Source organism: Prinia subflava, chromosome 13, assembly GCF_021018805.1.
Source record: "Prinia subflava isolate CZ2003 ecotype Zambia chromosome 13, Cam_Psub_1.2, whole genome shotgun sequence".
Classification (NCBI taxonomy): domain Eukaryota; kingdom Metazoa; phylum Chordata; class Aves; order Passeriformes; family Cisticolidae; genus Prinia; species Prinia subflava.
This window is the reverse complement of record NC_086259.1, coordinates 3803459-3830472: the sequence shown is the minus strand read 5'-3', so window position 1 is coordinate 3830472 and position 27014 is coordinate 3803459. Positions and strand designations below refer to the sequence as shown.

The 27014-nt window shown below is 40.1% G+C and overlaps 1 long non-coding RNA gene across 1 annotated transcript; it reads left to right on the top strand.

The window, feature by feature from the left end:
- Positions 1-212: 212 nt before the first annotated feature.
- On the top strand, positions 213-26327 carry LOC134557673 (uncharacterized). The gene is made up of 3 exons (XR_010082108.1): positions 213-409; positions 2340-2410; positions 23869-26327. It is a non-coding gene; the product is annotated as an uncharacterized LOC134557673 (long non-coding RNA).
- The last annotated feature ends 687 nt before the right edge of the window (positions 26328-27014 follow it).

Below are 27014 nucleotides of genomic sequence, written 5' to 3'. Positions count from 1 at the left end.
TGTTTCAATTACCAGGAAACTTTTTATTTAATTCCTATTTAATTGTAGTTTCCCCTGTGCCCCTCATGACGCTGCACTCCTGTTAGTACCCAGAGAAAGGAAACTGCTGCACAGTGCACTGCAGCCACAAAGATGTAGTGTTGTTTTACTTAGAAGAAAAGTCCTCACTTAAGAAAAGTGCTGGAGTTTCAAATCTTGTTTGCTGGATCTGGAGGAGTTAAACAAGACTCTCTACGCTCTTGAAGAGACTTAAGTAAAAGGCCATCAGTCTTCTTAATTAAGGCTTTTCCTATAAGCACTGCCTGAAAACACCTTCGTTGCCTTTTCAGGCTCTCACCTGATTCTAATTGAGCTCCTTGGAACATTAACCTGGCTTTTTGCTCATGATTCATCTCATTAGGAGGAAAAGGTAAATGGCTCACTTTTTTAATGCTACTTTATCCAGTGGCCTTCTGCTGGAGTTGGTGAGAGTGTTGGGACAGCCAAGGCTGGAGAGGAGAAGGTTGTGTGGAGACCTCACAGCTCCTTCCAGGGTCTGAAGGGGCTACAGAAAACCAGAGAGGGACAATTCCTCAGGAACTGCAGTGCCAGGACAAGGAGTGATGGCCTCAAACAAAATTTAGATGGGATCTTGGGAATCAGGAATTGTTCCCTGGCAGGGTGGGCAGGCCCTGGCACAGGGTGCCCAGAGCAGCTGTGGCTGCCCCTGGATCCCTGGCAGTGCCCAAGGCCAGGCTGGACACTGGGGCTGGAGCAGCCTGGGACAGGGGGAGGTGTCCCTGGGCATGGCTGGGTGGAATGAGATCAGATTTTTGTTCCCTTTCTTTGTATGTTCCTAAATCCTCCAACCCTGACTTTAATTTGAAACAATTAAGGATCAGCCTTCTCCAAGCCCACAGGAAAGGAAGCATCAAACTGTATTGTATCATGGAAATGAGGTATCCTCAATTTTTCCTACTTCCTTCCTTGATTATGCAAACACTGGGAACAAGTTAAACCTAATATATATTCATATATTGTTGGGGTTTTTAGTTTGTTCCATTAAAACTTTACTTCCTTTAGAGACTGCTTGAACAATAACCGTTTATCCAGCTAAATGATAAAACATAATTACTTCCAGCTGTTGCAAAAGAAGAAACTGTAGTCAATCTGAAGAATAAAAGAAAATTTTGGACTTTGTCAAAACACAGTGGTTTCCAGAACTGAATGAAGACTACTCTTTAGTTTGATAGCTGAACAAAGGGAACAAAAAGGAAATTAGTTAGACCAAGTTAGGCCAATAAATCTTGGGGTTTTTTTCCATTGGTACATTTGTTTCATGTCTAATAAACATGGGCTTGAAAGGGTGTGCTTTGTTTTGGGACAAAAAGCTTTTAGACAAAATTCTGAAATCATATTTTTCTTCCCCATCACCTGTATAGAATATTTACTCTAACAGAGGTGACGTGTGTATAAATGACCCATCTGAAAATGCTCTTTTGTACCAAGAAAATGGCAGATTGGAAGCCAAACCCTTTCACCTCGGTGCCAGTTTTAAGGAAGTTGTCCCAACCAGCAGGTTATGGAGCCAATGTCATTGGACTGAGCAGAGCAGAGCAGGAATGATTCACCCAAAGGCCTGTGACAGTGTAATTAGCAAATGGTGAGGACATGCTGCCAAAAAGAAAGGGAAGTTCAAAAGACACAAGTGGAATTTCTTGCATCTGTGTGTTGGCAGGTGAACAGAAAACCCCTAAGCACCTTGGTGTGAGACTTCTACAAAAATGTGAGTCCCAGATACCTTAAAACTCCATTTCTTGGGGGTAAATAGTTCATCCTCTTTAGGCTTCACCTGCTTTACTAGCAAGTGAAAAAAACTCTTTAGTTCTTTTCATTGAAAATGAGGTAACAGGTAAATCTTCACTCCCAGGCTAATTTATTAGTGCCAGGGGAGCTGCAGTACAGCTGACACAATTTCTATAAACTTATCAATCAACATCTTGGTCATAAACACTTTGGTGTACACCAGGTATTTACCAACCCACAGCAGCTCCTGATAGCAGAGAAACCAGCAATCTTTGTACTTGTCGTGTTCAAATAATCTTTGTCTAATGCCCTCAGAAATTGTTCCAAAGCTGAGATATTCCCCAGAGAAGAAATGGAGAGGGAAGCCTGTTGTTAAAGTTACCCCTCTGAATAAATAAGATCCAAGAGTATTGCAGAGCTGAGAGTAGTGGAGATAATGGCTTGTTCCACGTAGAGTATGAGTAACAAACTGTTCAATTGTTGGGCACTAAACCTCTGCCTATTTTGTGCCGTGATATGCTCCAAACACCATTTCTCTTGCTTTGTTTTCCCAGGTCTCCTCTCTGCTTCCCTCTTTTTCTATGAACATGTCCTTTCAATGTAAAGTACTGAAAGTACAGAACAGGTAAGAGCAGAAGTGAAAATTAACTCTAATTTTTCTTCTTTTAAATATTTTCTTCTGTGAAGGAGGCATGATAAAATTCTGGTATTAAAAAGCTAGTTAAAAGCTGCTATTGCAATTTAAAACTTTTTGTTCTGATTCTGTGACAGTAACAGGAAAAAAAAGATGATACTCCCTAGAAAAAATAGTAATTCCTTAAATATCATGTTTTCCTTAAGTATCATGAATTCTAGTGAACAGTGCAATATTACACCCAATACCTGTTATACCTCAGCATGAAAATTCACAGTTAGACTCATCATTATGCAGCCCTGAGTATAAAGTGAGAGCATAAACAGCCATCAGTCACTTTTTTTTCTATATGAAACCTACCTGAAATTAAGATCAGCTAAACTGGAATCAGATGTGATATCAGCCAAAATTCAGTTACTACTTGGCTTTTGTTTCCACCTTCCCTCAAAAATCAAGTTTTAAACAGAGTGAGAGAATGCTGCTTCTTTAGTTTTATCACAGCTAAATCCTTTTTCAATGTGATTTGGTGGCAAAATAGACTGACCTATTCAGACACACCAGAAAAATCAGTAGCATAGTATCTTGTTATTCAGGTAACAAAGTAATAGGAAAAAAAAATAAAGCAGAAAAATTTAATCCAGGGTTAAAAATATATCAAAAGGCCACAGGTTTGTAAAATATTTGAGACTTTTGCATAGAAGAATTTTTAGGAACAAGAAGGTATCTTGCTGCTGAGTATTTCTTTTCATGAGTAAAACTCCTTGTCATGTTGGTGAAATTGGATTCTGAGGTTTTGGGGGAAAAAAATCCAGTCTGAGGATCATTCTAAACTCTAGAAAAATAGTGAAAAGGGATAACAAGACTGGGAATAAAAGTGTCACATAATTTAAACTTGAATCTTTGTCTTAATTTCCTCACCGGGGTAAGATTAATTAGCAAAATGAGAGTTATTGCAAACACTGACATTTTGCAAGCGTGAGCTTGACTGAGCAGTGTGATTGTGACAGAAAATTGTATCCAAGTGCTCCTTTATGGCAGAAGGAGCAGAGTGAAGTGCTCATTTCTGTAGCATAGCAGTGGTGGGGATATTTATGGCTGGTAGAAACATCCAAGGCTCTGCCAAGCCAGCTGCAATCCAATTGCTCATATTGCCAAAGAAAAAGGAGCTGTGGCTTAGAGTGCAGGGTCTTTGGGGGTATTGGAAATACACCACCCCTGCGGCCTGAATTCCCTCTGTGGTTGCTGTAAATATTGTTCCAATGATTGTTATTGTGCCTGTGAATGTTGAGCTGGAATATTCATCATCTCCCTACCATGAGTGGGTTCAAATTCTCTTTGTTCTTGCAGGAGTAACTCTCCCTCAGGTGCACACCAGGGTGACCATCCCCTCCAGCTGGACAGTGATGATCCCCCTCAGCTGCAGCTCCTGCAATGCTCCACCAACACCCAGCCTTCCCACAGTTTTACCAAACTTGGGTAAACCCTCCTCAGGCTCACTTATGAGGTAAAATTTTAACTTCAAACATGACTCTATGTGATTCAGGGGAGCCAATATTTCCTTTACGTTCACAAACAGGGAATTCAGACTTTCAGAGATGGAACACTCAGGCCCAAAGACACTTTAAAAAAAAGCGGTTATTTTGTATTTTCTACGGCTGGTTTGCCCCAGTAGATAATATGCATATAAATATACATGCATATAAGTGCATACATATTTATACATATTTTATGTTTGAAATGTTTATTAAAACATATTTTATGTATTGTATATATGTATATATGTGTGTGGATATATGAATATATATTTATATGGTGTGTGTATATATATGTGTATTAATATATATGTAAATAGAAGTCCTGAGGCAGAAATGTAGCAACAAAAATATAACAATCCCTTGCTAGAAGCAGCTGCTGATTCATTTGTTCTGTGAAAACTCTGTATTTCACGTGGCTATCTCTGCAAAACATAGCAGTCATGGTGCTTGTGGGATAGGGGATTTTCCTGCAGAAATAAATATGCTGGGATGTGTGGAATTGCAGAAATGTTTTCAAGGCACGAGGTGACGTTTGTCTCTGTGGCTCCCAGCAGACGTGGCCTGTTGTGCCACGAGATAAAACGAGCAGGCAGTCTCTGCCAGCAGGGAAAGGCAAAATGCTGTGAAGATCTTTTTGGTCAGAAAAATCTCACCACCATTCATATTGTGGGATTTTTAATCCCTCTGCTGTGTATACCCAAAGCTGCAGGCACAGGAGCTGGAGAAGAGGGGGAATCCTCCAAGTGCTGGGCTGAAATCAGAGATTCCTTTCCTCACAAATCCAAACTGCAAATTGCAGGGTTTGCTCTTGTCATTCCCCACCCCAATTGCTGCTCTGTAATGGCTCATTGGGTCGCACACATCTATATAATCTGTACATTATCTAAGCAGGGTCTGCCTGACAGCATAATTAAAGCAAATGTGCACGAGTGAAGGAGAATCTGATTAACTCACTAAGGTTCCAGTCCAAGCAGCTATCAGCCAAGGACATAAATCTGTCAAATTGCAGTGAGTATTTTGGAATCTCCAATTTAAGGGAATCCCTGCAGCTGTATCTGAAACTTTACAGCATTTGCCTCTGATTAAAATATCCATTAGTTAATGCTTTTTAAACATATATTTAGGAAGAGCACTGTGTAAATACCAAGCACTGGAATATAAGTGATTTTTAAGAATGTTAATGATTATCATAATGAAAACTAAAGGAATATCAGCATATCTTTTCTTTTAGGAAGCAGCTCTTGTATCTGCTAGAGTAAATGGTAATATTGGTTGGAATATCTTCACACTAAATACACTGCTAGAGATTATTTTAATATTTGTCATATGGAAATCAATGGTTTGTTTTACTGACCTCACTGTGAATGAAATCATTTCTTGTGTGGAAGAAATTTCCAAACTTCCCTTCATAACAAAGTAAATTGTAAGTAAAAATTGATGTGAGTAACCTGATCCTGATTGCTAATGCCCTGTCTCCTATTCCCTCTCCATTTCCTTCATTCATCTCTCTCCCAGGGAGATTCATTGTTGGTTTGGAACAGATGTCAGCAGCACTAAACAATCTCCATTCCCATAACATATGATGCTCCTGTGTAATATTCTGAAAATAAACAAAAATGTTAAAATATAATCCATTTTGTGGCTGTAACAGCCACTTTAGTCCTGGCACTTTTACAAACAGTTTAGATGTCCAATGTTTTGGGTTGTTTTTTTAAATTTAATTAAGAAGTGCTTCACTTTGCTCTTTCTCTGTGTATTGTCCCTTGCAGCTGTTCTTCACCTCCTGTCCTTCATTACCTCTTTCCAGTCACTGCAGGTCCCTCAAACCCCAGAAGGAATGTTATGCCCCAAGTTTTCTTGAAGGAGCAATCCAGGGCAATGGAGCTGCTGTTTGTGTAAGCCATTCCATTCATGCAAATCTCTTTATTTGTTAAGGTAATCTACTTTGGGCACTACCATTTTTTATTCACTTACCACTAGCTAACAGGTTATCTCTAACTCTGAAAGTTTTCCAAACAAAATAGTGTTGCCCTCACTACACTGTATTTTTTCCTTTGTCTTGACCTGTTCGGTCTAGTATTCTTGTACAGCAGAGATCTATCAATGTTCAGAAAAATGTGAAGACTGCTATAAAAGAAATTGCATTTTCATAATATTAAAGACACAATTATTGAAAGCCCTGAATATATGCCCTGCTTTGGGCAGCACAGCTCCTGAGTGTTCCTGTGGACCCTCAGCTCCCAGCCTGCAGTGCCACAGTTGTTCTCACCTGTGCCATTGTCCATAAATCAGTAATTTCTCTCATGATGCTACACAGCCCCTTGTGAGAACAGAAATGTGAAATGTCTGGGGTTGGAGCCTGGAATTCTAATGGTTTAACCCTGCTCCAAAACCAAGCCTAGCAAGGTAGAGAGGGGAAACACCAGGAGAGCCCTGAAGGGCTGCAGAAGCCATGGAAAGTTTTATCCAAAAAGTGTTTCTTTATTTTGCCACCAAACTCAACTCAGCTTCCTTGTAACCAAGGCTCAGAAAGCACTGCTGGGGAACTGAATTACCCTATCCGAGGTGGAAACTTCAAAAACTTTTATAGCACTTTCTCAAGCTTAACAAAGCCTTAACATCCCAGTTAGCATTCAGAGACACTTCTCCATCCAGACCTGCTCATTGACCTTGACTTACAATTCCATAAAAATAAACATATGCTAAAATGAGTTAAATTAATGGTATTAAAAGAATGAAAAGAAGACAGAAAGAGACAGTATAAACCCAGGTACTCATTTCTTTTTCCTTTAATTTCTCTTCTTTTCCTCATGTCTTTTCAAACTTTTATTAGTTTGGTTTCTTGTTCCCAAGTTCTATGCTCATTGTGCACTTTTTCAGCTATCAAAACCAAATCACCCTCTTCCACCATGCTGACCACTGAACTTTAATTTTCCCATATTGCTGTGATATTGCATGTGTTTCTGAAGGCTACACGTTCTTTCAGCAAGCACTGAGAAGAAAGCAAGGATTTTGCTTAAATCTTGTATTAATTCCTGAAAACAACCAAATAAATATATGTGTGTGTATATATACACATATTAGACAAACTCTAGAAACAGTTGAATGAAAAATACTTCAAGTTGATGGCATCTAGTATTTTTTAGGAGTTCTGCTGTTTCTATTCACTCCTAATTCTACTCATAAAGTTGGATATTCCCTTTTTGCACTCACCTCTGCAGTCTGGGTAAAGCGAGCACAGCCACTCTGCACTAGTGTTTCAGCCACAAGGAATTTCATGTAATCTCTACTGATTCAAATCCAAGAGAGAGGAGAGGGTTATCACACATTTCTCTCCTCTGAATCCAAACTCATCCCTTTTCTAGAAGTGGTTCTTAATCTTCTCAGTGCTTCTGCTGTTGCTCAAAGGAAGAGTTAATCAGTCTGACTATTCCTGTATTGCTTCTACTGCCATGTCTAGCTGCTCTGCTTCACTTATTTTTCTCTGATTTTTCCCCATAAAAGTTTGTTTTAAAGTACTGTTTTCTAGTTGAAAATAATTGAGCTGATAATTTCAGTTAAAGAGGGTATAGGAAGCACTGAACAAAACCATTTTAGTAGGAAAATAAAATGTCTACGAATGAAGCACTAAAAGAATCAAGGAGACAACATTTCACTGTTGGTGCAACATTAGTTTTATACCCAGTGTTGAACTGATTTTAATTATAAGCTAAGAGATCCAGGATCAGAGAAAGCAATCTGTGTTTAAAATGCATGTACAGCAATTTAAGAGGAATCACAAAAGCCAGCACTGGTGAATCTCTCAAACAGAACCCGTGAAAATATCCCAACACTCATTTTGAACGTGGCTCTTACATTTCCTTTCCCTCCAGGTATCAGAGCCCAGTGTCCAAGCTAAATGATATAAATTAGAGCACTAAAATGGTATTTTCCTGAAACAGACTCAAGAAATGGCTGTTCCATGCTGTATTTTTCTGTGAACTCTTCTGCTCTCACAACAAATGAACATAAATAATGAAAACTTTTGCTTTCATAAATAATTTCTGTACATTTTGCAGTGAATATCCAATGATCTGTAGCTGTGAAAACATTTACTTTGTTGTTTATTTTTTTTTAACAAATAGTCATGAAAATCTGAGATCCATTATCGAAACAAACAACATTTTAAATTTAAGTTTCAGCACCAGGCCCATTGTGTTAGGAATTGCAAGAATGTCCTCTGCCTTTACCTTCTTAGTCAGAAGTGGATTATACAAAGTTGGACAGCTGAAACAGAGAGAAATTCTGATAGGAGAAACAGAAAACTCTTAAACTGCATTTTCTAAAAATCCATTGAGATAAAATTTTGAAAGCATTTGTTTTAAAACTGGTGGGTTTTTGTTTTCAAATTAAATTTATTTTGCAAATGGCACTATTACCCAAATGAGTAGAATCATGTAGATAAAGACACAGATTTACTCTGATAAATTTGAACATTAAAAAACCAACATGAATCACTAATAAAGTTGAGTGATATATTTGCTTAAAGCAGGACAGAGGAAATGGTAAAAAAGTGTTTGATATCTGGAAATTTCTTGCTGCCTGGATATAAATTCCCAAAGATAGCAAGACTATGTGGAAAAATGAACTAAAAGAGCTCATTTAGTGAAAAAGAGTTCAAAAGGTGGGACAGAAAAATCTCAGAGAAAGCAGTATAGTTATTGCAGAGATCAAATACAACAGGACAAACATATTCACTTAAATTAAGGAAAATCCTATTTTAATCCGAAAAGAAATACAGCCTCTTTGAAACTATTTTTTAAATAGAAATGAATAGAAATTTTGCAGTATTCTCTATTTAAGAATTTCCTGCACCACAGCAACTATTGACTCAAATTTGTCCAGTGAGAAACACACTGTTCACAACTTTCTGAAATTAATTTAAAAGGAAATACAAGTAAATACAATATTATTTCACCCACTCTGATGATCTTTCACATTCATTGTCTCATTTCTCTGACATCTTCCCAGCCCAAAGTAAAAAGTTAGAAGGGGTGTTGAGAGGGCAGTGAATATAGGGTAGCCTTGATGATTATAACAGGACTCATCATAATTTTGAAAGGAAAGCTGTCTTTGACAATTGTACTGTTATTTTACTGATTTCTGAAGCAGGAAAATACAGAAAGAAGTTCTTATGATCAGAACAGTCAATGCTATATAATCCTTACAATAATATTTTGACAGAGGAGGAAGAACAATCCTGTTATACACATTCCTTTGATGGAATGATGTTTTAAAATGGCAAACCACAAAACCACACTCACATAACAGAGATTAAAAATAGTAACTTGCCTAATTACCACTGCATTTCTTAAATTCAGCCCCTGGGTCTGACACACCCTTGCTATAGGTGGACTTTAACTGCACACCTTTTGTTCATTAGGAATTGTATCACCCAGGGAAATTCTACAAGGAAACAAAATGATCTTACCTCAATCTTCTCCTGCATCAGGAAAACCAGTTTTGTAAGATTAAATTCACAGACATCTCCAATTAAACTGCAGATATTTTATTGTTCAGTGAGATCAAGAAATGTCTTTCCATCTTCCAGCTGACCATGGCAAGAGTTGGAACCAAGGGTCTTCAATTTCCCTGGGTAGTACCAGGATGCTCAATAATATCAGCTGAAGTAAAGCCTGGTTAATTAGGACATGCTTTGAAAGTGTTTCTCCAATTGAAATCTTTGCTTAGTGGTGAGATTTCAGCACAGGAGGCACAGAACTGACAGACACCCCTGGTCTGTTCTGCATAGGATGCAGAATTCACTTTTCTTTATCATAATGTCAGGTTATGCCTTTTATGTTCTTAGTTTGGCTTCTCAACCAAAACCTGAAAACCAATATACAGCTACATGCACAGACAGTCTGCTTTCCTTTAGAAAGAATACATTTCAAAACAGAGAAATCGCATTCCTGGCTATTTTAATTTCCTGTTTAGAAAGGTGGAAAGAGTATACATGTACAAACTGCATTAAACAAGTCTCCATGCTGCCTTTCTACATTTTTGCAATGCAGCACAATTTTTCATTGAAACAATGCATAAAAAGAATTATGTATTTTTTCCTCTTTTCTTGTGATTAGTATCCTACTCCTACATACTAGGCACACTTTATTTTGCACGCGTTGAATCACAAAACATCACATTAGTGCACTGCCACCACGCCACAGCATTTTAAAAAGTGCCCAAAATAGGCTTTGTAATTAAATCTTCTAACTGGAATCCCAGCTTATGAGCAAAAAATAAGCTGTTTATCGAATTACTGCTGAACTCATGAATGTGGCAGGAAGATGATACAAATCTGACCTGACCATTCTAATTGTGTGAACTTTTAACTTTTAAACAATGGAATAACTAAGAGATAACATTTTCTTTCAAGCTTGGTAATAAAGGACTCTTTGTAGACAGCAGAGTTGGCATTCAGAACTATTGTGACAGACATTTTTGCTTATTTCATTAATATATTGAAATTAAATCTTCAAACTAATTTAATTTGAAGCCTCTTCCTGTGAAATTTTGCTGTGTGGTATTTACTATTCAGAGCCTTGCTGACCTTTGATCCACAGCAGATGGCAGAGCCCACCAAGGAAATTCTGCAAGACTTCACACATCCTGGCTCCTGAGTGCACAAGAAAATATGTCCTCACAGCATCCACAATAATGCAGAGCCTTAAAAGCAGATAAAACAGTGCAGGAGATCTATAAAAAAATATTTTAGAAATAGTTGGGGGTGTTTGTATCATTTTAGAAAGATAAGACTTGCCTCAGATTTTGCTGTCTTGAAAGGTTTAGGAATACAGGCTGCAGCCAGGTCATGTGAGACGAAAAAATGGCACAGAGTATTTGAGTGCCTTTTATTTTTCTCCACACTTGCCAATTGCAGTAGAACACTTATGCCCAGGCCTTGAAAAAGGGTTCTTGTGTTTCCAAGCCTTCTTACATTGTACAATCATGGAATGGTTTGGGCTGGGAGGGAACACAAAACTCATCCCATTCCACCCCAGCCATGGCAGGGACACCTCCCCCTGTCCCAGGCTGCTCCAGCCCCAGTGTCCAGCCTGGCCTTGGGCACTGCCAGGGATCCAGGGGCAGCCACAGCTGCTCTGGGCACCCTGTGCCAGGGCCTGCCCACCCTGCCAGGGAACAATTCCTGATTCCCAAGATCCCATCCAGCCCTGCCCTCTGGCACTGGCAGCCACCCTGTGGCTGTGACCCTGTGTGCTGTCCCTCCAGCCCTTGCCAATTGTCTCTCTCCATCTTTCCTGCAGCTCCTTCAGGCCCTGCAAGGCCACAGTTATAAAGAATGTACTTAAGAGTAAGGCCATACCCCAGAAAGGAAAATTATTGACCTTTTCCCTACAGATTTGTTGCCATGCCCTTGACTAACAGGAGACACTTTTGCAGTGGCACTTCCTCTGGCAACAGGACAAAGGTCACCAGCAGGGAATCACAACCATCTCTTCTATAGGCTGAATTCATCTAAATATCTTACATGCAGTAGGTTCTTGTTCTGTTAATATTTGGAGCACACTCTGTATCCCATAAAGACATCATTCCATCAAAGGAATTTTCACTCTGTTGGTTCTCACTGCTTCCATTCTTAGAACAATGTTCTCTCCATCCACCTGTTGGCAATACGATACAAAACTCACAAGCTACTCCCATTGCCCATGGAAACAAACACAAAATCCTCCTGTCCCTTTATGGTGTCCCAGTTTGGGTTCAAATCACTCTCTCTGGAATCAATCCTCTCTCTCGATCACTTCTGTTTCACAGTTTTCTAAGAAAGAAAGATAAGCACATTTGAAAGGGGAACAAAAGGATTTCTGTGTTCCAGAAGAATGATTATTGGAAGCCATTCCATATGGAATAAAGAGCACTTTGCACTGAGACAAACCACAGGGATTCATCTCCATGTGCTCATTTCAAAGGCCTTAATCAGAAAGGTATTGCCTGCTTTGCTATGTAACGACAGTAAAAAGAATTTTTCACTCTCAAATTCAAACTAAATTTAAAGTAGAAAAGTTTTCAGACTAAAACTATTTCATCTGATGTCATAAATGTGAATGGCAATTTTTTTTTACTTCTACTGATGTGAAAAATAAAAGTAAAAATTAAATTATTGCAGTACCAATCAGAAATCAATGGTACCTTGAATTGATACAATTTCTCAGTGAATACAAAAAGAGATAAAACTTGAAAGAATCAATTTGGAAACAATTTACCCTCCCCGAGTAAAGTGCAGCCTCCCACATCTGCACATGGTCTGTACTGATCCAGTTTTGCTGTGATACAACAACCAGAATCAAAAGATATAAAGCAGTTTCCCAAACATTTAAGTGATTTGGGACTCTGAATACAATTTTAAAATTCCACTTGGATTGTTTAAATACTGACCATTGAAGAAATCAAGGCCAGTGGCTGTTTTAAATAACCTTATCCTGACATCCTTTATACAACCCATGCCTATTCTAAAACCAACACAACTCTTGGAGACTGATTTGTGTGCTCCAAGCATTTTCTGCCCTCAGCGTGTCAACTGAGAGAACGTTTCATCAGTGACGTGGGAAAAGAATGACAAAAACAAGAGGGGAAAACATATTTGCTGACTTGAAACAAATGATGTGTTTATAGAGGCAGGATAATCAGGTACTTGAAAAGGAACCTGGGGTACGAAATCTTCTGTTTTCCAGTCTTATGCCATTGCACTGGCAGAAAGGAAAGTATCTCAATTACTCTACTAATTGTCTAAGCCAATAATTATTTCTCCACATTCAGGAACTAAACAGTGCAGACACTTCCATGAGAATGAGAACACACTCCTGCATCACAGAGTTATGATAAAGAATGGGTGGAAAATGTCATAATCAGCATCCATATGAATATCCACTCACAGAGGGGTACTGGACACCCCGAAATGCAGAGTTCACTTCAATCTAACTGCAGCAGTGCCCCAGTCTTGAGACCAACCTGAAGCTTTTTAGGCACTGTGACATACAGACACCTCTTGTCAGTACATCCAGATATTACAGAGATCTCCAAGCAGCTCATTTTATGTTGATGAATATAAAATTCCAGGAGCTTGGGCATCTGAGTGCTGAAAAAAATGAGGATTATATGTGAGTATAAAAGAGTCTAAACCACAAGGAGTGTGGTGGCATTCCAAAATAAGCACTTAGTAGTACTTGGAGACAACTAACTTAGATGCTAATTGCTCCAGCCCTGTAACGGTTCAGCTGTTGGTATTGATTTTTAACATTCCTTTTTTAGCTTGACCCCTATTGATACTCTCATTATGTTTAGTCCTGTTCCCAAAAAGGGCTGTGATTAACCAACAATTTTCAACATCACAAATGCTTTTTCACACCTAAAACTTTCCAAGAGGAAAGGTGTCTACCTCACTTCCAGCTGAAGAGGTGGAAGGGCAGGTTTTGTAGTTACTTCTCCTCTGACAAAAGCAAAACTAAATTTAGAAATGTATCTGGTTTTGGTTTGGGGTGTCTTTTTTGGAGGATGGGTGTAAGAATAAAGAAATTAAATGAAGAACCAGAAGGGCTGACTCACAAATTAAAATCTTGTAGTAGTTTTGCCTTAGACCTTGTCAGCCCCCAAGTAACTCATAAAAATTGATGTTCTCCATTGAGTCACATATTTCCAGTTCTGAGACTTTTGTCCTCCTCTACTAGATCAGGTTCAGACAATGAAAATGCTTTTCAATATTAACAGGAACAACAGTTTAGGAAAATGCAGAAGTTCCGTGGGTGAAGACAAGGCATCTATGATTCTATTTAAAAAGGAAAATAGCCACAACTAAAACATTTCCCAGAAATACAGTATCAGTTTTGCTGTATGTAGACTACAATTTCATGCAGGAAGAAAACAGAAAACCAGCAATTTCATCACCCACCCACTTCACAATTGCACAAAGTCTAGCTCTTAGCCACCAGGGTTTCAAAAAAATATGTTTACCATGAGAATTATTGAGCTCATAAAGCACATTTTAACATTCAGATCTATTTGTTCTGGCTGCTCTCTAATAATTTCATTACTTACAGTAAAGCTCTCTAAATATCTTTGTAAATGCTACTCCATGGCTGAGGTTGTGGTGAACTGACATTGATGCCATACTGAGTTTATGGAGATGCTGGTAAAAATGCAAAGCCATCTTCAATTATTCAGAAAGGTCATTTCAGAATATTTTGTGTGGGTTTCTGTAAACTTGTTCCTAGCTAGTGGAGAGTTAGATCTGTGTTCAAATGTATAACAAGCAATTTTTTCTTTTTTTAGTAGCAGTACCATCTTTTTAAAGGAATAAGCAAATGCAGAACTCCTACATTCATACATTCTATTCATACACAAGTATTATTACATAAAATGGTCTTTAAATGTATTTTAAACCATTTTCATTTTAGTTTAGTTTTGCACTATCATTCTGAAGATCTCGAATGGTTACTATTGATCTGCTAAGCATTTTTCAGCATTTAGTCAAGCATAGCAACAACATGAACACTAATACAATTCTGATACCAGAGCCTTGTTTTATCCTGTTGCTGACTATTCCTGCTCAGATTTTATATAAAATACTGACAACTACAATGAAGAACTACCCTGTTTAAACTACATAATTTTGGCATAGCTGATAGAGGATAAATACACCAAGTAACCAAACGTTAACAGAGCTCTGTTTTGAGGAAAAAGAGAAATGAAGATATGTCAACTGAGGAATAATATTTTAAGATTTAAAATTATTTCCAGGCCTGTATGATGTATATTGTTCCCACAATGAGCAGTTGCTCCATGTAGATAAAGACTGACAGGAATTTCAAGGTCAGCCATACCCCATGTTGGAAAGAGTTGCTTAGTCAAACGTTGCCCAAGGCCTCCCTGCTCTGATAATTTCCCACCACAGGAACCCAGAGCCCTTGGCTTTCATGTGAGTGCTGATGGGATTAAACTGTGTCACGTGTGAGGACTGAATTATCCACCTCTGGGCCACCAGTTCTGAGCAGGAGATCTGAAAGCAAGGAAATCACAGCTCAGAGCTACCAACCCCTGGGCCAGTGGCAGCCCATTGCTGTGGCTGAAGCAGAGGGGCGAGAGCCTGCCCAGAGACTCGGGTGCACCTGGGAGCAGTGAGCAGCTGAGGCTGGAGCTCTGTGGAGAAAGACCTGGGGTCCTGGTGGGTCACAAGGTAACTCATGGTCCTTGTAGCCAGGAGGGGATGCTGGGGGGCAGCAGGAGGAGCATTTCCAGCAGGTCAGGGAGGGATCTTGCCCTTCTGCTCAGCCCTGGGAGGCACAGCTGGAGTGCTGTGTTCAGTTCTGGGCTCAACACTCCAGGAAAACAAGGAGCTGCTTGAGAGGGTCCAGCAGAGGCCACAAGGATGGTTTGGGCTCTGGAGCATCTCTCTGATGAGGAGAGGCTGTGGGAGTGGGCCTGGTCAGTCTGGAGAAAAGCCTGAGAGGAGATGTCACTGATCCTCACCAAGATCTCCAAGGCTGTCAGAGGATGGTGCCAGACTCTTTCCAGCAGTGCCCAGGGACAGGACAGGCAGTAACAGGCATAAACAAAAACACAACGAGTTCCACATCAACAAGAGGAAGAACTTTACCCTGAGGGGGGCAGAGCCCTGGAGCAGCTGCCCAGGGAGGGCATGGACTCTCCCTCTCTGGAGACATCCCAAACCCACCTGGGCATGTTCCTGTGTCACCTGCTGCTCCAGGTGACCCTGCTCTGGCAAGGGTTTGGACTGGGTGATTTCCAAAGGTCCCTTCCAACCTTAACAATTCTGTGCTTCTGTGAATATGGAGCTTTTTTCTTTCTGCACTGTGACTTCAGCCGACACTGACCCTTTGCCTCCTCAGCATTTACTTTACAGAGCAATACATAACACCTGTCTGTGCCACACATGGAGCTCATCCCAGACTAGAAGCTACAGTTCACTCCTACCTTGGAAAAATATTTTGCCCTGAGCAAACTTAAAAGAGCAAAACTGAAAATACATGCCTAAATGTCTAATAATACATTTGATAACTTCTCTTACCAGACAGGTGGTAAGGACAGGGTATCATGTTCCCAATTTTAATTAGCACAGGGCATATGAATCAGATTGTGATTTCAAATTGCAAGAAATTAGAGCTCTTCAATATCAAGTTGTTTGGTTGAATTATAGTTTATCATTAAGAGATCAAGGCTGATAGGAAAAAAACCCCAAACTATTTCATATTATATTTCTTTTCAGTAGAAAATGATGTATTGCAGGGTTTACTTTCCTCCTGCACTAGAATTGAAACTGAAATGCAGAGCTGTTGTATGATAGGGAAAAATGCAGAGTTTCCAGCTCAGAAGTTCAAGTCTCTTTGTTTTTGCTTGACATTCAATAGCATTCACCTGCCATTCCACTCATAGGAGCTGTGATTTGGGTGCCTTTTGTTTCTGTTATTGCCCTGCTGAGATTGCTTTCAGGGAGATGCAGTAGTTTTCCCAGGATGAAAACGATCCCATCTAAGACAGAGGCAGTATTTCCCATGTCAGGAAGCAGCCAGGGTGTCCTGGTTTAGGGCAAATTTGGGAGAAAACCTCTGAATGAGGTCCCTCCAAAATAGCAAACTCAAGCGGCCCCTCCCTCAACTGATTCAGGAAAATATTTCCTTGGAGAAAAGTGGAAAAAACTATTTATTTAACAAAGTGCCCACAAGCAAAAAAAAAAAATAAAAAAACAACAACAACAACAACAAAAAAAAAATTTAATCATTCTGAAGAGACAGCAAATTGACAGAGTCCTTGCCAAGGGTGTAGCTCAGCTCTCCCAGTCTCTTATCTGTTCCTCAGGCCCTGGAAAATGCCAAGGCCCAGGCCCCAGACCGGAGCTCCCGGTGCTCCTCTGGGCTTTCAGTCCAGAGCAGGTTTAAACAGTCCCAAGAAAAAGGGAAAAAACAATCCTGGGAACTTCTCTACCTCAGCTAGATAAAACCAACTAAAAGCACAGGAGATCTCTGTCCTGCTGTCTGTCCGTGCTGCAGACAGCACAGTCCAGGGGTGGAACGTGGAGGAGTGAGAGCAGTTTCTGCAAACAAACTCAGTGCTTCTCTTTTTCCTGCTTTGCTCTTGGAACCAATCTTAAAGGTGTAGAATTTAATATACAGCATAAACAGAACAGACAATTGGGGATACAAGCATCACAACGTCACCCAGGACACAGGGCCAGCTGCTCCCACAGGGATGGGGAGGGAGCCAGGGAGCTCCTCAGCATTAGTGCCTGATCAGAGCACAGCACGAGGGGCTGGTACTGGCTGCAAGATGCAGGGGCTGTCTCGAATAAGGCAAGTGGTGAAACAGGTCCAGGGCACAGACAGAAAGTCCAAACAGAAGTACAAGGAGTGTGGAATCCCTTGAACCCCTCAGGGAAACCTCCAGGCTTTGCCCTGGAAAGATCTACCATGGAGTTTCCAGGCCTAGGCTGAAGGAAAAGATTCTCCCCCATGGTGCTCTGCAGCACTATTCCCAATCTACCTTAGATTGCTTCCCCCATGGGCCAGCTGACCCTGCCCACCCCAACTGCTCCTCCCTCATCCCCTCTATAGGGCACTGCCCTTTGCCCTGCCCCTGTGCCCTCAGAGCATTGGCCACTGACCCCATACTGAAACCCCCAAGCACCACATGGTCGAGTCTTTTGTCCCTGACTCCTTACGGCGTGGTGAACGTAATAAATCCTCACTGGAATTCATCTCACAGGAGGCCCTTCCTGTCTTTCCTCCACCTGAAACAGGGGTCCCTTCGTGGTCACCCCCCCATCATAACCTGAGGTCTTACATGTGTGTGGCATTGCACAATCCCCCTCATTCATATTCATTCTCTGGCCCCGCCTGTTCTCACCTTGTATGGTAATTAACTCCACTCTTTCTGGCCATGCTCAGTTCATCCTGGTGGTCTTTGAGGGCCTCCAGAAGATGAAGGAAACGGAGCCTTTCTTCACCTTTATCTCTGTTGCATGTGCTTTGGCCCTCTTGGCACTTTTTCAAGGCAGAACTCAGTTTCTACCAGCTAAAAGTCTGCGTTCTCCTTATCTGCATTCTTAGTTCTGTTAACCTGTTATGTTTGGGTTAGCTCTTTATTATCATCGAGGGGCCCCAGATGCTTGCAGTTCTTTAAAGTATGCAAAGGGTGACAGCGTTCGATATTCACTGTCTTCTTCAATACCATTTTCCTGAGTTTTACTATACGAGATTGCCAGAATTGTTAAATCTCTGTCTCATTCCGAGCTCTCTGTGGCGTGTGTGTGTGCATGGAATTGGCTGTTCCTGTAGCCCACTCCGAGTGGCTCCTGAAGGAGACACTTTGAGGAGGTAGCAGCATTTCTCCACCCTGCCACGCTCCATCAGAGGGGTGTGAGATAGCTGGCAGCAGGGCTGTGGCACAGGTCCAAGGCCACCTGGGCAGACGTGGCCAAAGACAGTTCCAGGTACAAATGTGCATGGGAGGGGTCATTGAGTCACCCTCCATGAGATGGGACATCAGGTGTGTCACACGTACACCACCAGAGAAGGACAAGGACACCTGTGAGGCGCCTCAAATGAGGACTAAAAGTTGAGAGCTGAGCCCAAAACCCACAGGGGCCATGTGGGTGAGAACCCCAGTGCAGCTGTTCAGGGTCACATTTGAGCACTCGAGGTCCTGACACATAAAACCCACCTGTAAAGAGACAGAGCTGGGCTAAAACTGAGCCATGCTCTCTGTAATACAGAAACGGTTGCTCAAGTGTTTGCTGCCTTTTAGGTCAAGTGTATAAATCACATTTTTTGAGGCAGCTTGAATTATGTATTTGATTATTTATGTGAATTAATAAAGTTTCACTCCAGAAGCACTTAGAAGAATCAGATACATGTTTACTCACTGTATACAGCACTTGTACTTAGACAATTTTCCCATTTTTAGAGCATGTTTCTTTAATGTCTCCTATGATTGCAATTAGATCAGTACCTAGAGGAAATGTATGCACTTAGAAATTGATTGAACCCACTATTAATAGTATTTTTTGATTCTGTACTAGATAGCAAAGAGTCAAATGAAACACAAAATGTTATTATAATTGAGCATTAATGCAAAGAGTAAAAAATAAATCAAATAAGATTAATAGAACATGGATGAATTTTCTCACTTGGACTAATAAAAGAAATAACTATGCAAAACAAGGAATTGTAGTCACAATTTTTCTTTATATTTCCACAACAAAATATAGATAGCAGTTGATACTCTTAGGAAATAAAATTTCCATGAATTCTGCACACTTGAAAATGTTGAGGAGTATTATGAATTACAAAGCTGAGAAAATGTATGTTGACTATAATAAATGTTCAGTGAAATGTGATGTTTTAATGTTCTAGATATATAACATTTAATGCTCTATAAAAAATACTGTTTCCCATGTCTGAAGGGTTTGCATGTCTGGTATAAAAGCTGCTTTTACTCTACCAGTGCTCCTGTGAGTCCCTGATCTGTGCACTCCAGGGCTGGGATGGAAGAATTCTCCCCATTGTTTGACTTTTGCGTGACCGCTGAATCAATCTGATACCAAAACTCTCCATTTGTTGGTTCCCCACAGAGCTGTGGCTTCAAGATCCTTCCCCCTCACAAAATCTATAACATTTTTTCCTTGGGCAGGTACACCTGCAGATTCATTCAACCTCTCCTGACAACAGCTCTTAAGATTTTTGACTATTCCAAATGGAAGCAGACCCCAAACTAACAGGTCTGACCCCAGGTCAAGCCTCATTCCCTCAGCCCTGCTCCCCCAAACAGCAGGATGTGTATTCACTTCCTTCTGAAGTAGGAAACCTTCAAAGGGTAAATGGGACATGCACTCCCCAACAGGCAGCTGAGGCAGCTGCTAAAGCTTTGCTCAAGCACAGGGAAAATACGCTCAGTGCAGTGAAAAATGTATTCTTGGTGCTCCAGACTAACAAAGTAAAACACAAATGTCTTGTGTTCTCTCTTTCTTTCACTGCTTTTAAGCAGAAGATGGGAAGTACCTGGAATATGTTTGATATTTTCCCCCACTTGTCTAAGTTTAGAAAGAGAATTTTTAAGATAACATTTTGCCCCATGATACAAGAGAGAAATTGGAGTAAGGAGCCGGGTCACACCTTTTTCCAAGGTTCAGTGCTTCCTAGTAAAACAATATTTCACTTCACTGACAAACTGAGAGTCAGCTGAAAGGGTTGCTATACTACAGGAGAAGTTAGAATTCTGTAAATCATTATTTAGTTTAGCCCAGGGACAAAAAAAAAATCAGAGGTTAGAAGATTACCTTCATTTATGCAGCAACAGTAACTGCTGCTAGTGTGTATTTGTCTGTAATTTGATTATTAGCAATCTTTTCAGTACTACATGATGAATAATAGTAAGTTTCATATAAAGCATTACTGTTATTCTCAGTCTCTTTTCATATTGTTGGTAGAATTAAATTTTCACTCTCTGTAATAATATTTTTAAGAGATGAGAAGTGTGTTTCTTTCTGGGAGGAATCATACAGTCAAATAGCAAGGCTTGAATCTACTACATGTTCAGTTTATTTGCTGTTTCCTACCTTGTCTGGTTCATTAGCAGTCATGTTTAAAAAAGAGGCAGCTTCATAAATGCAGTGCTAAACCCTTAAGATAAAACCACTAGCAACTCATTAAAAAGCTGTTATTCTATGCCTAAAAGGGGGGGTAAAAAGGGAATTTTCAACTATTGCCTTGGTAAGTTTGTAGTTTTCACAATAACCAACTGATATAAACTGCCCAGGACTGAATTTAAGAGACCTGTAGAAAGAGAAAAATGGGTTAAAAGCTCATGACTTGGTGTCATGGTTTAACCCCAGGGGGGAACCAAGCCCTGCAGAGCCACTCACTCACTCCCCCCACACCAACATGAGGGAGAGGATTGAAATGTAAAAGTGGGAAAATCTCCATCCCTGGGAGGGCCCAAGGCCAGGCTGGACAGGGCTTGGAGCACCCTGGGGTAATGTCGTGCCCATTGCAGGGGTGGGACTGGATGAGCTTTACCATCCCTTTCAACCCAAAGCATTCTGTGGTTCCATGATTCTAAACCTTGAGAGTCGAGATAAAGAGAGTTTAATGGATAAAGCAAAATTCTCACAGTCAAGCAAAGCAAAAGAAAGAATTCATTCCACACTTCCCATGGGCAGGCAGGTGTTCACCATCTCCAGAACAGGACTCTGTCACTCAGAACTGTGACTTCAAAAGACAAATATCATCACTCCAAATGTCCCCCCCTTCCTCCTTCTTTCCCTGTGGGAAATCAAGGCACAGGAATCTCTCAAAATGCTGTGCATGTAGGCCCACACCTAGAAATGAACACAGGGTTCAACCTGAGACCTTGGAAAAGGCTGCCAGATTTAGAGACCATAACCAAGCATGTGGGTTTGTAGTTTAAGCAGAAACCTGTCAAGACAGGTAGGAGAAAGTTTTAAAGTTTAGATCTAGAAGTACTTACAAAGATAGAAGTTTTAAAGTGTAGTAGTGTAGGTTTGTGTGTCATTACATGATTGGTTAAGAAGGTCAGCACTGATGTGAGATACAATTTAATTAGCGTTTGGTGTGAAAATAGAAACATTCTTTGTGGCAGTAGTTTATTGTCTAATAAACCTTTAAAAGACCCTTTTAAGATCACTAACCAGTGATCTTGCCACCACTGACCACTGACTATTACTGACTTCTGACTTACATGGTGAAGACATTCTCACCCTTCATGAGACTGTAGAGGATAAGAGCAATAAATCATGCTTTAAGGCATCTCTCTGTGGTCCTGCCTCTCTTAATATCCCAACATTTCCCCAGTTTTAAACCTTGAGCCTGACATTACATGGTGTGGAACATCCCTTGGGTCAGTTGGGGTCAGCTGTCCAGGCTGTGTCCCCTCCCAGCTGCTTGTGGCCCCGTGGCCTCCCTGCTGGTGGGGCAGCCTGAGAAGCAGGACCCTGCTCAGCAATAACAAAACATCCCTGAGTTATCAACCCTGTGTTCAGGAAAAATCCAAAACACAACCTGTCCCAGCCACTGTGAAGAAAAGAATCTGTACCCCAGCCAATCCCAGCTCACTGACATCAATAAAGTCTCCATCAGTGCTTGGAATGACACTGGATAGGCTTTTCCATGGTGTAGGACACTTACTTGCTTTTCACTGATCCTTAAAATCACAGAAAAAGTTGGCTTGGACTTTGGTATTTAGACATAACCAAGCAGCTCTTGGTTATGTCTAAATACCAAAAACTCAGTTGAAAAACTCAGGTTTTCCAAATGCAGCAGTTCTGTGGGAATAATTGACAATAAATATAACTCAGTGTTCACAAATTTTGCCAGGTTATTTTGTGCTAAATGATAGACTAAATGCGAGTTGTCTATTATGATAATTATGCAAAGTGCTGATATATTTAAGCTTGAGGAAGGTACTATATATATAACAATTATATATATATATATATATATAATTGAGGGAGAGTGACAGAGGTATAATTGTTAAACTCAGTTTGGTTAAGTTAAATGTTAGCTAAGTGAGAATACAGAAGATGCTTTGCCACTTAAAACTGTATTTCATTTGAAACTATGACTGGGAAAAATGATACAAGTAGTAAAAATGGAACCAGAAATTCCTGCATGACTGAAGCAGTCAGCTCCTTTCCATCCAAGGTGAAGGAATTGAGAATTCCTGCCTCAGAATAGTCACTGGAACCTGCTTTGTGGGAACTGGCCATGATTTACTTCAGGTGGAAACAAAGAAGTAAAAAGTTTCCTGGCTCTGTTTTAATTATTCGACTGCTAAGTGAAAGTATTATTACCTTTCCTTTTTCACTCTTTTAACTGAACAAAAAACCTTGTTCACTCATAAACATTATTTAGAAAACTGCTCACAAAGTGAGGCAGGATTAAGCCCTCCCAATAAAATCAGAGGGGGAAAGCTGTGATTTCTGCTCAGCCCTGAGTTTAATTCAGACATGAGCTCTTCCCATCCAGGGTGCTTTCAGGTTAGTGCACAGTGACAACACTTTGGACTTAAGAGAGAAATCTGAGAATTGATGACCAAAAGGGAAAAAAATAGGATATAGAGGGATTAAAATTGAAAATTTCAGAAGCTGTCCTTTAATCTGTTTTTGAGCTGCAGTTTATCCTGGTTTTATTTTTATTTTTTTGATCAGTAACTATAGTATGAGATTGGTATTTGTAAGGATCCATATATTAGCTATCGTTCCCAAACCATAGACATTAACTGAATTATTCAGAGTGCGTCAAAAATTTTCTGAAAACAAAACAGGACAAAAACATAAAACCAAAACCAACAACTTTTTGAGCATGGTGTAGTTTTTTATACACAAGTGGAAATGGTTTTTATTCAGTATGAAATCTTCAAAACCTGTGCATTCAATTCCCCATTCTGATCAGATATTTGGGACAGGTAGTGCCTCAGGTGCTCTCACAGCTGTCTTATGAGCTTTCTCATCTTATCTCTGAACTGCAAACTAAATTCTATGTTAAAACGTCCACTTTCCTCCTTGATTTTGGAAATGAGTGAGCATGAAAAGGCACTTGAAGTAACAACCCCACCCCAAACAGCTCTGAGTGTCCTCTGGCCATTCTTTTGCTGTTAATCCCAAATACTGACCACTATTCTTGGCTCCACTGAGCTTTGATCAGACACCCCACAGGTCTTTTTCACCCCCAGTGTAAACAGAAGCAGCATTTGACTCCTGGTGCTTGCTTTATGTAGCTGTCATTGTTCAATAAAGGAGTACAAATCCGGACGGTAAACTAATTAAACTGTCTCAGAAATATAGGATAAAAAAGCAAAATGTCTTTCTGTATATTGTTGTTTGTGTTACAGATGCTGAAGGGGCTCTTGAAGGATGTGCCAGCTCTAAGATGTAACCCGGGGAGGATGGATTGCTGACTGACTTGCACTCGTTTGCACTTGTTTCAAAGGTGACTCCATCACCAGTGTCTGAAAGACACTCTGCCCCTCAGTAACGAATGATTACAGCTAAATGAATCCCAGAGGTTTGCCACTGGTGCACAACAAAGGCATAAGAATGAGAGCTGTGGTTCAAGATCTATTTTTTATACCAGCATAATTTTTTGCTTCAGTGATCTATCACTAAACAACAGCTGCTGGGGCAGAGACTCGCTGCACTGCAGGAGCATTAGCAAATCCTTTAGTGACTGGGCACATGTGTTTGCCTCAGGCCCTGGAAAGAGTCACAAACTTGTGAAGGAGGACTGGCAGATTAATGTCACCTTCTTCCTGCAAGAGATTTGAAGATGTCAGACACGCTGGAACGACAGGCTGCAGCAAGTTTAGATTTTTAAAGGATTTATTTTATGATCTGAGCATATGTGGCCAAACTCTCTTAAAAGGGGGAGAGAGGGAGGGGAGGAAAAAAAAAAGAGTAAAATTCAAACAAATTGGGATTTTATATATATACTGGCTCGGAAATTAAACTTTTGCAATTTCTTATAAGATGTTGTTTTTTTCCCCACTAGAGATCTATGTGTTCACTTCCAAATTCTTGAAATAGATTTTCTGCCACTTTTGAAGCAAAAAGTATCCTAAAAATGGCTGTGTTTAAAGCATTCATAATTGCAGGGAAAAAAACAGATTTTTCTTATATTAGATGCTATTACCAGTCTGTATATAATCAGATTGAGGTAAAAGATATATGGATTTACTTGTTTATCACAGAAACTCAGTATTCTCTTCATTAATAATCACCTTTTTGATAATAATCAAATTTCTCTTGGTTAATAATCATCTACCTTGAAAAACTAAAAGATAAAGGTAATTAACACAACATGCTTCTGAATCATCCAAAAAGATAATTTTAAAACTTCTCTTAAACTTTGTGACCCAACAGTTAAAGCCCTAAACCAAGTAAATGAAACATAAACTGTAATTTGTGTACTTTTCACACTCCTTTTGTCAGCAGATGATTGGAAAACTGCACTGTCAACTGCACAGGTTTCAGATTGGGGATTTTTGTTTATGTTTGTTTGATTTTGAGGGTTTGGTTTTTTTAGGTTCTGTCTCATAAATAAAAAGATCTTGTCTAGAACACAAGATTGGCTGCTGGATCAAGTGTTCAGCTTCACTGTGTAGATATCTGAATTACTTATTCAGTACTAATTATACTCTTCCAACTCAGATTCCAGTAAAAGGCAGTGAAGCACAATGGCTCCTAAAATACTCAGAAGCTATGGTGTGGGAATCCCTGTAAGGAAAAGGGTCTGTGCATGCTTTGCCCTCATTTGAGGAACTGGCATTTACAGATATGTGATAATAGGAGTTCAAAATTAAAATCTCTTACATTGGAGCTACCTGACTAAGAAACTGCTTGGTATAATTTCCTTGATTATTTTAGATGTCAGGAATTCTTTTATGTTAACTTTTTAGTCAGAAATAAACTTGATGCCTGTTCGAAATGCAGAAAATTTGTGATCCAAGTACTTTTTTTTGGAAGTTTTCTTTCACAGCATTTGTCCAAGAAATTACTATACTCATCAGACTCGTGGATCAGTTTTAAGAATCTGAAAAATCCACCTGCAGATGACAACAGCTGCTTGTTTCATGATGAAGAACTTCAATGAAACACACCAGGACATTAAAAGGACCAAGGGGGCAGCACACGGATCTGACAGTGCCGTACATTTCCTGACTCCTCCTCTTGGATGAATACAAATGGGTTTGGAACCACATGAAAACCTGAGAGATGAAGTGATGAATGAGTGATGGAGACCCTTCCCTGCGGAGGAAGGATCACTTTGGCAGCCTGGGCACTTGCATTTCCCCAGGTCCTGCCAGCTGCGTGTTGTGCTGCTCACGGTGACACCGTGCACAGATGTGCAGCTCTGAACTGAGCAGTGAACAAAGGACTGCGAGGTTCAGCTTGAAAGCTGGGAATATTTTGATGTTCCAGCTCACCTTGTCACATGAGGCATCCCCAAAGTTTTCAGCCGTGCTTGACACATCATAAAAAATGTATCTGGAAAAATCAAATTTTAGTTTTGTTGCTGCTCTGATGCATGAAAGCTTATTCCAGCCAAAAAGAGCTGTATGTCTGCAATAGTGGCACTCCAAAAACGATTTCTGGGATACAGAGAGCTATGAGATAAGGAGATTGTGTGGATGCAATGTATGAATTATTTCTTTCTCTTTCACTTATGAAGTCCCAAGGCAGAGGTTTTTAAGACTTGGTTTGTAACTGAACTTCCTTTCTCAAATACAGCATTTAGATACATTTGTTCAGCTCACGCTCAATAAATGCATATAATTGGTATTTACAAACTTCTTTATTCATATTCCAACAATCTCAACTTACTTAATTATCATATGAATGCTTTCCAGTCCCTATAGAACATCTGCAAGCAGAATAAAAAGAAGTGACTATGTCTCTGCAGCCATAAGCTGGAATAGATCCTAGAACCAACCAGAGAATCAGAATCCTGGAGTGTTTGGGGTTGGAAAGGAACTTAAAGCCGTGACAAATTATCAAGGAATGAAAAGAGAACTCAAGGAAATTCAGACCACAACAAAAAGGCAAAACAGGCTCTTCCCACCAGTGCTTACTGTGAGGGTTTGGGAGATTCATTAAATGTACAGAGCAAAGCAATGCAAAGTGCCCAGGCACAGGAAAAGAGGGCAGTTTTGTAAATAGAAGACCTGGCGAGAGAGGTCAGAGATGCAGGACTCTGGTCTGGTCTAAAATGCTGTTTATTGCAGAGGTGATGTTACAGCAGTCTTGGGTTGTGGGTGGTGCAGAGCCCAGCCTAAAGCTGCCAGCTACAGCTTAGAGGCAAGCCTGAAGCCTGAAGTCACTTTGGTGCTCATTACAATGCATTCTATAGTTTTCTTTACTGAACATCTGAATACACAGAATCCAATCAGTATCACACACAATACCCCTGCATTTACCTGTAGCCTATCACAACTGATACCATCACCATATTATAGTTAGTACAACCCAATCACCTCAAGCT